The sequence below is a fragment of the Mytilus galloprovincialis genome, chromosome 1, assembly GCF_965363235.1.
Source record: "Mytilus galloprovincialis chromosome 1, xbMytGall1.hap1.1, whole genome shotgun sequence".
NCBI classification, from domain to species: Eukaryota; Metazoa; Mollusca; class Bivalvia; order Mytilida; family Mytilidae; genus Mytilus; species Mytilus galloprovincialis.
The window spans coordinates 9302151-9317280 of NC_134838.1; the positions used below are offsets into that span (position 1 = coordinate 9302151).

At 30.4% G+C, this 15130-nt stretch overlaps 1 protein-coding gene across 6 annotated transcripts in view; it reads right to left on the reverse strand.

Annotated features, from left to right (window-relative positions):
- The window catches only part of LOC143064830 (solute carrier family 4 member 11-like), an 83201-nt gene extending 68607 nt beyond the window's left edge, over positions 1–14594 (reverse strand). Inside the window, exons 1-4 of one of the 6 annotated variants that reach the window (XM_076238006.1) lie at positions 14490–14594; positions 11936–12125; positions 5056–5107; positions 909–1034 (exon numbers count right to left, since the gene is read on the reverse strand). The gene's annotated coding sequence lies outside the window, so the exon portion shown is untranslated. Of the gene's footprint in view, positions 1–908; positions 1035–2200; positions 2220–5055; positions 5108–11619; positions 11759–11935; positions 12126–14489 lie in introns of those variants that run through there. The other 5 variants (XM_076237997.1, XM_076238025.1, XM_076238015.1 and 2 more) reach the window with 5 other exon arrangements.
- Positions 14595–15130: the final 536 nt, after the last annotated feature.

Consider the following 15130-nt stretch of genomic DNA (forward strand, 5'->3'; position numbering starts at 1 on the left):
TTGTGATGAGTATTAAGCAGAAAGACTAAACAAACTCATTTGAAAACTAAACTCATTGCATATACAGTGCATGCAATAAATTGACGATAGAACTTTAGAACTTATACTGAATCGATTAAACTTTATTTTATTAATTGAAAAAGAAATTGGTTGTTATAGTAATTTATTGATCTGGTAATTAATGAAATCAAGGGTTATCTCATTAAATTCTAAGTTTAATCGATGTTTTCCACGGAAAATTGCAATGATCTCAACTAATTGAATATGGACTGATTTTGTTTTCTCTTAGATAGTTTTCCATGCAAACATGATCATCCATTAAAATATCATTGCCTGATAAAACTCATCATACATTGAATTAAATTCTGTGTATTTATGAGAACTGACTAGTACAAATTCCAACCAGGTTTAAAACCTCAATACTTCGAACCAGTCTGAAACCTCAACTCTATTGCCATATTAGAGACTACAGGTGATTTAAGACTTCCTTAGAAGACTCACATGCTTTTCTCAAAATAATTAACATACAGGTCCCAAATTAAATAAAGTAATTATATAAAATATATTATGTTCGGACTGCTTTAATTAGTTTGTCAATTACATGCACTAATTTGTCTTGCAGACCACACCGCCCGACCACACACCTGTAGCTCATTATTAATCATTTACAAGGCCAAACATTAGGATGTTTATATCAAACTTCAAACAAGTTTTATTTCAATGTGCCAAAGGTGTTTTAAAATTACATCATTTGAAATTCATCATCTCAAGGCTATAGGACATTAACTGCAGTCTCTGAGAATTGTCAACATATCTCTAAAACTATTTCAAACTCAAATGCATGTTCATCAATCTAATGTGTCAATGCATTTCATTTATGTATTTCACACCCCTCAAAGATAACTTACAATTTTGTCAATTTCCTGAAGTCAACTGAGACTTTTATTGATGATTATTCAGAATCAAGCTTGTTTGCCCTTCACACCTTTGATATTTTCAGATTCCTCATACATTTGTATATGGTTTTGGTGAATCTGTTGTGAGAAAGAAGATTTATATATAGGCATATTGAGCATAAATAAATTATAATGAATTTTGTTTTACTTCCACTGGGTGGAAGCAACTCCTGGTGCGCTATGAGTTTCAAAGGGGTATTAATAGCCAGGATGTGCCCAGGTTATAAGCCCTACTTTTATACTGGCATGATATAACTTTGTGACCGATATGTTTATTTTACATCTTGTCATGCCAGGGACTTTTATAACTTTGTAGGCACTACAGGTTTTGTTGGAAACCATACAGTGACCTAAAGTTGCTTAAAAATGATAATGTTAACTAATTGTCTTATAAATGATAATGTTATCTAATTGTCTTATAAATGATTATGTTATCTAATTGTCTTATAAATGATTATGTTATCTAATTGTCTTAAACGCAATCATACCATTTCTCTTTACTTTTGTATTGAGAAATTTTCAGTGATTTACAGATACAATATATGTAAGATATCAAGTTATCTTCTGCATGCAAATATGTTCCAAAGATGCCCTTAAATACCCTTTTTTGAGATAATTGTTGTTTATTTTTTATAGATATTTTCAGATTTCATTTCCTAAAGTATGAGGTTTCAAGTATAATATTTGGAAATAAATTTGAAGTTTTCAGTACTATTTTACAAACATGATATTACCGGAACTTTACTATTGATACTTAACAAATTTCAAGATGACTAATAGAAACATAATCTCTAACACTAACAGATGCAAGGCTTCCTTACCTGGATTTGGTTTCTGTTTTTTCAAATCGTTTAAAATGCACTTTTTTTTTATGTCTATTGTATAAAGAGAAAGAGACAAAAGATATGGACAAATGTAGGTCATGATGAAATATGAAATGTTCAAAATGTGAACTTTAAAAAAAATTATGTTACTGTAACAACGCTGCTCACTGATTAGGAAAGTATCCTTTTCTTCAAAATTGATGCAAGGGGAAGTAATTCATTATATAAATAAAAGTAGTTGCTAATACAATATCATAAACTGTGCAATGCAACTGTCTTAAAATTTTATGCAACTGAATGTGCACAGGTACAAACATCCTAGTTAAATGCAAATCACTGTGATCCGAAAACTACATGTATTAAAAAAAGAAAATAAAAAACCTTGAAATAGCTTAATGTGTTAAAATGAATATTTCTAACCTTGTTTAAGTGTTCTGATAAGAATCACCATCCAAAGCCAACTATTTACTTGTATATAATCTGCTGAAATAGGTTATCAATTCAAGTCTTAAAGTTGTTAGATAATTTGAGGGCTTTCCTAGGATTGTAAAGTTTGGTTTTAGTTGTCATGCTAAAACAAACAAATGTCAAAACTGGTATGTGACCAAATATAGAACATGTATCTATTTTGAATGTACCAGTATATCTTTACACAAATGTATCTTTATTCTGCCACATTATAATTACCTTATATGAGGTCATATATACATATGTTTTATTTTATATGTCAAATGATTAAATAAAGCTGTATGTATATCTGATGATGTACAGAAAAATGCATTTAACAATCTTGGCAGTTTCACATATAAAAAAAATATTTCCTTACAAAACTTTAAAATATTAGTACGTGTTCTACTACAACTACTAGAGGGATTACAAGTTTACATAAACTAGAGGCTCTAAAGAGCCTGTGTCGCTCACCTTGGTTTATGTGAATATTAAACAATGGACAAAGATGGATTCATGACAAAATTGTGTTTTGGTGATGGTGATGTGTTTGTAGATCTTACTTCACTAAACATTCTTGCTGCTTACAATTATCTCTATCTATAACAGTACTTGAAAATCTTAAATTGTTAAAAATTGACTATGAAGGGCAATAACTCCTTAGGGGGTCAATTGACTATTTTGGTCATACTGACTTATTTTTAGTTCTTACTTTGCTGTACATTATTGCTGTTTACAGTTTATCTCTATCTATAATAATATTCAAGATAATAACAAAAAAACAGCAAAATTTCCTCAAAATAACCAATTCAGGGGCAGCAACCTAACAACCGATTATCAAATTCATCTGAAAATTCATGGACAGATAGATCGTGACCTGATCAACAATTTTACTTCCTGTCAGATTTGCTCTTAATGCTTTGGTTTTTGAGTTATAAGCCAAAAACTGCATTTTACCCCCATGTTCTATTTTTAGCCATGGTGGCCATCTTGGTTTGTTGGCCGAGTCACTGGACACATTTTGTTAACTAGATACCCCAATGATGATTATGGCTAAGTTTGGTTAAATTTGGCCCTGTTGTTTCAGAGGAGAAGATTTTTCTAAAAGATTACTAAGATTTATGAAAAATGGTTAAAAATTGACTATAAAGGGCAATAACTCCTAAAGTGGTCAACTGACCATTTTGGTCATGTTGACTTATTTGTAGATCTTACTTTGCTGAACATTATTGCTGTTTACAGTTTATCTCTATCTATAATAATATTCAAGATAATAACCAAAAACAGCAAAATTTTCTTAAAATTACCATTTCAGGGGCAGCAACCCAACAACGGGTTGTCCGATTCATCTGAAAATTTCAGGGCAGATAGATCTTGACCTGATGAACAATTTTACCCCAAGCAGATTTGCTCTAAATGCTTTGGTTTTTGAGTTATAAGCCAAAAACTGCATTTTACCCCTATGTTCTATTTTTAGCCATGGCGGCCATCTTGGTTGGTTGGCTGGGTCACCGGACACATTTTTTAAACTAGATACCCCAATGATGATTGTGGCCAAGTTTGGTTTAATTTGGCCCAGTAGTTTCAGAGGAGAAGATTTTTCTAAAAGATAACTAAGATTTACGAAAAATGGTTAAAAATTGACTATAAAGGGCAATAACTCCTAAAGGGGTCAACTGACCATTTGGGTCAGGTTGAATTATTTGTAAATCTTACTTTGCTGAACATTATTGCTGTTTACAGTTTATCTCTATCTATAATAATATTCAAGATAATAACTAAAAACAGTAAAATTTCCTTAAAATTACCAATTCAGGGGCAGCAACCCAACAACGGGTTGTCCGATTCATCTGAAAATTTCAGGGCAGATAGATCTTGACCTGATGAACAATTTTACCCCATGTCAGATTTGCTCTAAATGCTTTGGTTTTTGAGTTATAAGCCAAAAACTGCATTTTACCCCTATGTTCTATTTTTAGCCATGGCGGCCATCTTGGTTGGTTGACCGGGTCACCAGACACATTTTTTAAACTAGATACCCCAATGATGATTGTGGCCAAGTTTGGTTAAATTTGGCCCAGTAGTTTCAGAGGAGAAGATTTTTGTAAAAGTTAACGACGCCGGACGACGACGGACGACGGACGACAGACGACGGACGACGGACGCCGGACGCCAAGTGCTGAGAAAAGCTCACTTGGCCCTTTGGGCCAGGTGAGCTAAAAACTACATCATCAATGTCAGAAAGTTGTGTTTTAACTGGAAAGGGCTAAACATATTAAAAATAAAAATATCATCGAAAATATACTAATTTACCAAATTTTTTTTAACTTGTCTTCCAAGTAGGAATATATAATCTATCTACCCCATTTTAGATATTTCATGACTATTCTGATCAATTTATTCTGATAATGTGGAAAAAGAGGAAGGGAGGCAAAATTTGGACTTCCCTTAAAAAAAGGGGAATGTGTGGTAGGGTCAGTAACCTCCTTGATGAACAATTAGTCATCCTAATGGACTTTTCAAAAGCTTTGCCCTCAAACTTGGGGCAATAGAACTAATACCCTACATTTTGACCTGTTGAAGGTATATTATAAAGCAACAAGGCTTAAAAATTGATATCAGAGTACCACAAAATGAACATTGATATAAAAATATTTTTTCCCTAACTGTTTGCTTTGTATTGAAGCAGGTCAACAGACTATATTTATACACATACAAATATAGCTAACATTTTTCTGTATACCTGTTCTTTGTAAAATAGTTGGCTGATAACAGGATAACAGAAGTTTTGATTAAAAATTAAAAAGCACAGTCATACATGTACTTACTTTTATAGAACTCAGTACTATCCAGCTATAATATATGTCGGCTATCTTTAACCTACAAAATAGATATTTATATATCTCATTGTTATGTCTATATATATATATTAAATAGTATATTAAATCAATTAACAAGTTCTATCAAGTACCATGTCAAACACCTTTAGATAACCGTAGTTTATTATATTCCATGTTTAAGTAATTCTTAATAGTCAGGTAGGCTTTAATACATCCCAAATTCCTGATGTCAAAATGTGCAGTAAAATGTATCCCTGCCAACTTTCACAATTCATAGGGGATCTCCTTCATGAGGTGTTGATCTGATTTTGAAATTTTTCTTATGTAAACTGAACAACACAGGCATACAAATTAAATGAGTTATAAGGGTATTGAAGCACAAACATACTCATTCAAACAATGAAGTAGTACACTGACACTATAAGAGGAGCATTATGTCCTCTTGTACATCTCTCTAGTCCCATGGAGATTTTGAAAGGTTATTTTAATGTCTTCCACCATGTCCAGCAATAATTATTTCACAATCAGTAACAGATTGGAATTCAGTTCTTTAAATTTCACTTAAATTTTGCCTTTGCTTTGTAAATTTTGGAAATAATACGTATTCACCATTATTTTCAGAATGACTATGGTATAGATAAATTTAATAACTAGAGGCTCTCAAGAGCCTGTGTCGCTCACCTTGGTCTATGTGCATATTAAACAATGGACACAGATAAATTCATGAAATAATTGTGTTTTGGTGATGGTGATGTGTTTGTAGATCTTACTTTACTGAACATTCTTGTTGCTAAAATTATCTCTATCTATAATGAACTTGGCCCAGTAATTACAGTGGAAAATATTTTCTAAAAATTTACAAAAATTTATAAAAAATGTTAAAAATTAACTATAAAGGGCAATAACTCCTTAAGGGGTCAATTGACTATTTTGGTCATGTTGACTTATTTGTAGATCTTAATTTGCTGAACATTATTGCTTTTTACAGTTTATCTCTATAATAATATTCAAGATAATAATTATAACAAAAAACAATAAATTTCCTTAAAAATTACACAGATGGATTCATGACAAAATTATGTTTTGGTGATGGTGATGTGTTTGTAGATATTACTTTACTGAACACTCTATAATGCACTTTGCCCAGTAGTAAGAGAGAAAAACATTTTGTAAAAATTTACCAAAATTTACCAAATTTATGACAATTGTTAAAATTGACTATAAAGGGCAATAACTCCTTAAGGGGTCGATTGACCATTTTTCTCATGTTGACTTATTTGTAGATCTTACTTTGCTGAACATTATTGCTGCTCACAGTTTATCTCTATCTATAATAATATTCAAGACAATAACCAAAAACGGCAAAATTTTCTTAAAATCACTAATTCAGGGGCGGCAACCCAACAACCAATTGTCCTATTTATCTGACAATTTTAGGGCAGATAGATGTTGACTTGATAAACAATTTACCCCAGGTCAGATTTGCTCTAAATGCTTTGGTTTCAGAGTTATAAGCCAAAATCTACATTTTACCCCTATGTTCTATTTTTAGCCATGGCAGCCATATTGGTTGGCTGGCCGGGTCATCAAACACAATTTTTGAACTGGTGAACTAGATACCCCAATGATGATTATGGCCAGGTTTGGTTAAATTTGGCCCAGTAGTTTTACTGAGGAGAAGATTTTTGTAAAAGTTTACAGACGAAGTCGGATGACGCCGGACACCAAGTGATGAGAAAAGCCCTTTGGGCCAGTTGAGCTAAAAATACAGAACCATGAAATCTGTCAAAACATGAAAATTTTTACTGTACCATTTCTTACCTTATCAAAGTCAATGGTGAAGTTACTACCATTCAGTTTTTAAAAAGAGCAATTTTATTCAAATTCAAGGTTTGCAGGTTCATAGAACAAAATATTTATTGAGTTGAAACATGACCATCAATAATGTGATTTAATAGAATTACATAATGAAGACATGTATGCCATACTTTAAGATATATTTAAGATGTAATATTAAGTATTAATATAAATATGCTTTTAAAATCTTATTAAAGATTAAGAATATAACGTAAGGAATGGAATACTATTTAACATTGTTACTCAGTCTCATAAATATTTGTACATAGGATTTTATTGAACGATTGGTTGGTGATAACTTTTAACCTTTTCATTGTATTGTAATATATCAATGTAAAGACTTATACTATGAAATGTAAACCGTCCAGACAAAATCATGGTTCAGATTTGATATTTCTCACACAAGACCATAATACGATCAATACTGTGAATTCATTTATTTTCGTGGGTACCAATTTAGTGGATAAAGGAAAACTTACATGTTAGTAGATACAGTAGTGTATATAATTTCTTGTAAGAGTCAAAGTCTGCATACAAGCCTAAAGATAATATGTTATTCGTTTAATTTAATTTAACATTTAGTTTTGTGATTCACCTGTAGCCATGGAATCCAAGAAAAATTGGTTAACAACAAATAATACTGAATCCACAGTAACACATTATTTATTATTCTATGCAAAACTTTATGATAAACTTTTGTATTCAGAAGGTGCTATTATTCTATTCAAAACTTTATGATAAACTTTTGTATTCAGAAGGTCCTATTATTCTATTCAAAACTTTATGATAAACTTTTGTATTCAGAGGGTCCTATTATTCTATGCAAAACTTTATGATAAACTTTTGTATTCAGAATGTCCTATTATTCTATTCAAAACTTTATGATAAACTTTTGTATTCAGAGGGTCCTATTATTCTATTCAAAACTTTATGATAAACTTTTGTATTCAGAAGGTCCTATTATTCTATTCAAAACTTTATGATAAACTTTTGTATTCAGAGGGTCCTATTATTCTATGCAAAACTTTATGATAAACTTTTGTATTCAGAAGGTCCTATTATTCTATTCAAAACTTTATGATAAACTTTTGTATTCAGAGGGTCCTATTATTCTATGCAAAACTTTATGATAAACTTTTGTATTCAGAAGGTCCTATTATTCTATTCAAAACTTTATGATAAACTTTTGTATTCAGAGGGTCCTATTATTCTATTCAAAACTTTATGATAAACTTTTGTATTCAGAGGGTCCTATTATTCTATGCAAAACTTTATGATAAACTTTTGTATTCAGAGGGTCCTATTATTTTATTCATTTAGCATTTGAATAACACTGATGGTCAATGGTATAAACCATTATTTATAAGATAAACTTAGATGATCTATAGTACATTGTTATCATCACAATTGTTTTACTTCAAACTATCTGAAACATGAAACTTGATAAAAAATCAAAACATTATCAATAAAAAAAACATATATCCAATCATAGACACACCATGCCAGGATCCTTTTGCCCTATTATTGTGATGTCACATCTTAATCACCTTTAACTAATAATAGACAAACAAATCAAAGAACACGGAGACATGCATGAGACATAGATGGTAACAGTATATACCACAGAGACATGCATGAGACATAGATGGTAACAGTATACACGGAGTCATGCATGAGACATAGATGGTAACAGTATATACCACAGAGACATGCATGAGACATAGATGGTAACAGTATACACGGAGTCATGCATGAGACATAGATGGTAACAGTATATACCACAGAGACATGCATGAGACATAGATGGTAACAGTATACACGGAGTCATGCATGAGACATAGATGGTAACAGTATATACCACGGAGACATGCATGAGACATAGATGGTAACAGTATATACCACGGAGACATGAATGAGACACAGATGGTAACAGTATATACCACGGAGACATGCATGAGACATAGATGGTAACAGTATATACCACGGAGACATGCATGAGACACAGATGGTAACAGTATATACCACGGAGACATGCATGAGACACAGATGGTAACAGTATATACCAGACTGCTTGACCAAGCCATGTTCTTTAAATGGGACTAGAGGTAATTGTATGGATGGCTATAATGAAAACTTGAAAGGATTTTTTATTAACTCTGGATTTACTAATGCTTTTTTTTTTTTACAATATGCAGAAGCATCTCTTTTTTTTAATAAAAAAAAGAAAGGTTTGCAAGTATCCACTAGGAAATATGATATTTTAAACATTATATAAAGTGAATCAATGAATTTCTTTCTTACTTAGAAGCTTATCTGTTAATATATATCAAACTGTCCACTTATAATAAAATAAACACTTGATATCCCTAAGGATAAATCTTCAATTTATAACTTCTGAAGCCTTAAATTTAAAATTTCAACATTTCAAATCTTAGAGTAACTATACAATTAGACAAAGTGTAAAATTTTGACAGGACTGGACTTGGCTCTTCAACAAGACTAGATAATTCATAGAGTCCAGTCCAAGATTTTACACTATACCATATAATTGGTTCAACATCAAGAAACCAACAGGGTAATTGATACAAGACAACACAAATTCTTTTATAGTATATTTTTCTGACAAAAAGACCTTAAATTTTATATTACCTTTTTCGTGGAGTAAAAAATAATCTCCTTTGAAAAAGTGCTATAATATTGCAAGGATTCATCCTTACAACTTATCTATAACAGTTGGTCATTATAAGTATCTGAAATCCGTTCTAAAGATACAAAACTCAACGAAAAAAACAACAAAGCATAAATTTATGTCAAATCACCTATTTCTTGAGGGATGCTGTTTAATACTCCCAGGTCACTTATTATCTGAGATTAAAACTCAGTAATAAACATACTATAAAATCATGAACTGATAGTGATGAAGTAACAAACTTTTTCAAACCCACTAAATTAAAAAAATATCAAACATGTGACCTTCATTTTTATACTGGATATGGTTATCCTCCAAGGTGCATGTATAAGCCAAATTATAGGTCTGCATTGGAAAAAAGTAAAATCACAAAAATACTGAACTCCGAGGAAAATTCAAAACGGAAAGTCCCTAATCAAATGGCAAAATCAAAACCTCAAACACATCAAACAAATGGATAACAACTGTCATATTCCGGACTAGGTACAGGCATTTTCTTATGTAGAAAATGGTGGATTGAACCTGGTTTTATAGCTTGCTAAACCTCTCACTTGTATGACAGTCGCATCAAATTCCATTATATTGAGAACAATGTGTTAACAAAACAAACAGACATAATAAGTTAAAAATGTCAAAAATACAGCAGTCAACATTGTGTTATAATCTTAATAAAAAGAAAAACAATGTTGACTGCTGTATTTTTGACAATTATTAGTTCATCTGATGACTTAGGGTCACTTGTATTATAATTAATCACAAATCCTATCACTGAATAGCACTTTGCAGTAAAATATTCATGAAATTTTCAATGCATATAAACTTTGTCAATCAGTTTTAAAATCTTAAATTATGTATTTAAATATATCCACTTGCAGTCTTCAGCTTTTTAAATTGAATTAAATCTTTTCCTTCGGTGGGAGTATGTAAAAGCGCTAACACATTATGATTATATGAAAACAAATAAAAAGTACAATGTGATTTTCTTATTTGAATATCAAACAGATGTTTAATCAAAACACAGACTATAGTACATTGATTATTTATCTTTATCAGACATATAATACATAGTATTATCCATTAATACTTGTATTATAGGTCTCTGTTTATAAATATATATTGATGTACAAAATTTTATTGAACTGTTAAATTTAAAACTATAGGTTTTTAAACAACAAAAAGAAAACGCAAATAACATTCTTTTATTTTCGTGGGTACCAATGCAATTAATGTGGATTGTGGGGAATATATATTTTTGTTGATATTTGATTTCAGGGTAATGCCTAAGTCTGCATACATGCCTAAGGAAAAGTTGTATTTTGTGGAACATTGAAATAATCTTTTACCCACGAAATCCATGAAAATTGGTATCCCACTAGATAATAATGTATCCACAGTGTAACATTCATATAAGTTGGAACCAATTAAGATGACAATATTTGTTTAATAAATACATGTACAAGAAATAAGTTCTGGTCAAAATGTACGATTGGCGCATGGCGCACAACTTTATGAAAGTTATGTAATTACATATGATTGACAATCTAATTATAGGCAGACAGTCACACATGTTCACTCATAGCACATGGATCTGTTTTAGTCTACCTAATTTGTACTACTGCATACCTTCACTGGATAAAAGGCAAGGCACATTTCATTCACATCATAAAATTACAAGAATTCAATGGATTAAAGAATAATAATATTGAACAAAATATTTTGCATGCATAAATTTTTCAAAATTACGATTGTAAACCTTTTTTTTTTTTTATAAGAAGAAATCATGGGAAAAAGATTTAGCAATATTTGAAATGGTATGTTATACATTGCATTATCATGTTATTAAAGGTGGGCACCCTCCCATCAGGTTCCCTGTAATCTATCAGTCTAGTCTGTACAGCTGAGATTAAGAATAACATGAATGTGGCAAAAAAGATAATGATGGTGCCAAGGTTGTAATCAGTCTGTTACAACTAATTGTAGAACAAATGCTTAGCTTGTGGTCTTACCTAGTAAACTCCTGAACAAACTTGACACTTTAAATATGCATTAATCCATCAAATAATCAATCTCTCCTGTGAATTTATATTACACTTTAAAACGTTTTAATAATACAATTGTTAGTGTCAAAATTGTTTATATGAAAATATAGAAAACACCACCAGATATATAACCTTCCACAAAAATAAACACTTAAAAAATAAAGCTATCCATCAAATTAATCATACATAAGTGCTTAGCGTGACAAATATGCACTCTTTGCATTACATATATATATATATAATAGTAAGTATTAAACTTAAAAACAATATTGATATTCCTTACCCGATTTAAATATTTTCAATTATAATCCATACAGGATCTGAAGGCTTTATGAATATCATGAATATATCAATAAAGTCTATAGTAAATATTTGGCATGGTCTCATCAGAAAACTTTATCAGCTGTACACTATCATTATGTCACATCACAAAGTTCAAAAACTTGGCTAACTGTCCAACTTTGTCACTTAACCTGTAATATAACATTATCTTGTTATTAATAAGATATCATCCTTAAGATAATTAATAAAATAAGTATGATAAAACAGATCATATACAATGTACGGGATATGTATTTTTTTCTAGTTCAAGGCTGACATCTCATGTAAAGTAAAAGTATCTCAGGGGGGCCACTTCAAACTTTTTTTGGTAGGGGTGAGCAGCTGAGACATCAAGTACCCCACCCTTTTCATATATTTTGTTAATCAAAAATATATACCTTGTCATATATTAATTAACAAAAAACAGACCTATAGATATATTTCAATATTTTTCCCGCTCATCATCACGTCCTTGTTAAGAAGCAAAATAGTCGCAATAATATCACCTTCTTTTCCAATAAATTTGTCACATCTTAAACACTTTTTTCTTATTGCCCATTTTACATCTTTCATTATGAAGATCTTTCAATTCCAAAATACAATACATATAAAAGACGTTTGGTCAGATCATCTATGGTCAGATAACTGTAATATCACCCCAGAGTGTAACACCTTCATTGATTTTAACATTTTTAAATATTAATTAAAAACTGATAAAAAAGTTCATTGCCGTTCCCTCGTAAAGGACGCTGTCACAACGGAATTTCTTTAAATAATTGTTATCATGTTTTATGTATACAAACCCTTGAATGTTAACTAGGTGCAAATGTCAAAATAGTTAGATATATCACTGGCATCAGTGGAAATACAACATCAGAGTTTAATTGGTTTGACAAATAACTGATGCATTTACGACTGTGGTTTAACCGCATCAGTAAGTAAGTAAGTAAGTAAGTAAGTAATTTTTATTGGTTTAAAATCCAAAATTACAGGATTGATACCAAGACAATACAAATTTGTTATACACAAACATACAAACATATATATATCATACCAATTTCATAAACATTATATGAGGAGGTGGTACCACAAAGTTATTTAGTACTTAATAAAGCATTTCTAGAAATGTACATGTCGCTTATAAATTTAACAATAATTCTAATTATATCAGTCTCAACACACGTATATAAAAATTTAAATCTTGCTTCATTAGTCATATTTAAAAAAGAGGGAACTATTTCACTAATTTTGGAAAACAGTTGGTCTCTAATTATATTTAGTTTTGTACATTTTAAAGTGAAATGAAATTCATCTTCAACTTCTAAGAGGCACAAAGGACAAATTCTTTCTTCTACAGGGGTTTTAGTGTGACGCCCTTGTTCAATTCTAAGAACACTATTACTAATACGAATTTTAGCAAAATGCCCTATTACTTTTCTGTCTATATTTAACAATAAATAGGTTTCCAATTTATAATTTTCTTTAAGCTGTCTATATGTTCTCAGCTTATTACCATGTACTGATTTATTATCACAAAATATATTTTCTTTCCAATAATTAAGATATCTATCATTAAGTTTGGTATGAATTGCATATAATAAACGCCTTTTTGAAATAGTATCATGATTTTTCCAGACATGTGAAAAATTTAATGTAGCAAGTAACTGTTCAATCTTTTTAGCAAATCCATTGGTTAATTGCAGGTTGGAACAATATACATCTTTTAGTAAACAATTGTTATCAGATTTGATCACATGCAACCAGAAGCCAATTGACAGTTTTAAAGCTTCTATAAAAACTGGATACATACCAAGTTCAGCTAGTACTGCTAAATTGACAGCTGATTTATTTACTCCAATTAAAGTTTTTGCGAATTTAATTTGGACTTTGATGGTAGCCAATGACCAATATTTTGACTCTAGATTTGTAATATCTTTTATCATATACATCAAGAATAAATACGGACATCTGATTAGTTTCAGATACTTATGATATAATCAAGCAAGTGATAATATCAACCTATTGATATATATTTAATCTGAATTTCTCACCCTTTTCATATATCATAGAGCATGAAAAAGTGACCTATTCCAGCGGCTCATCCCTACCACTAATTATATAGGAAAAATTTCAATTGCTGTTTTAAAATTGTCTATATATTTATCTAAGAAAAGTCAGCTTAAAAAAAACCAAGAGAAATAGACTTTTAGATTCCTTTTGTTATTAAAATATTAAAAAAAAAAAATATTGTGTAGTTTAATTGCCAAATAAAACAACTATCCACCAGAGACAAAATGAAGTAATGCTATGATCTTCTTTTAGCAAAAAAACAAAACAGTTTTGACCCTTTGTTCATATTAATGTTTTTTCCTACTCATTGTAGTACTGGTAATTCTATCTATCAATTTATCTCTCTTAATATACACATCCTGCTTTTATTATAGTTTCTATTACTAGAGATGTCCGGACTTACAACATAACTTTAGTCTTATATCTTATTTAAGTAACTGACCTACCTCACAAATAATCTTTATTTATGCTTTTGCAATGTAAAGTTATTTTTAATTTTTGTTTCCATAGATAAATGGGGAGTTAATCCAATTTGAATCATGATCAATCACCCATTACCATGATTACATTATACATCAGATACATAAGTCAAGTGTAAAACATGTTGCAAGTCCGGATGTCTCTACTAAGTACTCACTACTAATATACATGTATGATGTTGATGCAGTTTATCCTTTTTTTTCCTCATTGAATAAATGTTTAGTTTAATACTTCACTCACTTTTTAATTCTCTCTTTGTAGGTATTTCTGACTTTTGCTCAATAACATCATTACCGATGAAGTAAGAAAAACACAGATCAATACACAGTTCTGTCAGTTTGATGCATCTACTGTCTGTAGTTATAAAGGGTCAAGAAAGGGTTATTTTTTGCTTAATTCAATACTTGACCAATCTGGTCATAAATGACTTGGATAGAATAATTCAAATTTAGGACGTTCAGAATGTCATGAATAATTTCTCTCTTGTCCAAGTAGAACATCTTGATTTCAGGCATTAATATGACTGATATTTTGGGATTATCTTGCAATACATTTTATTCACAGTCATATTATTTATTTTTTTACATAGCGCTTTATTGATTTGAAT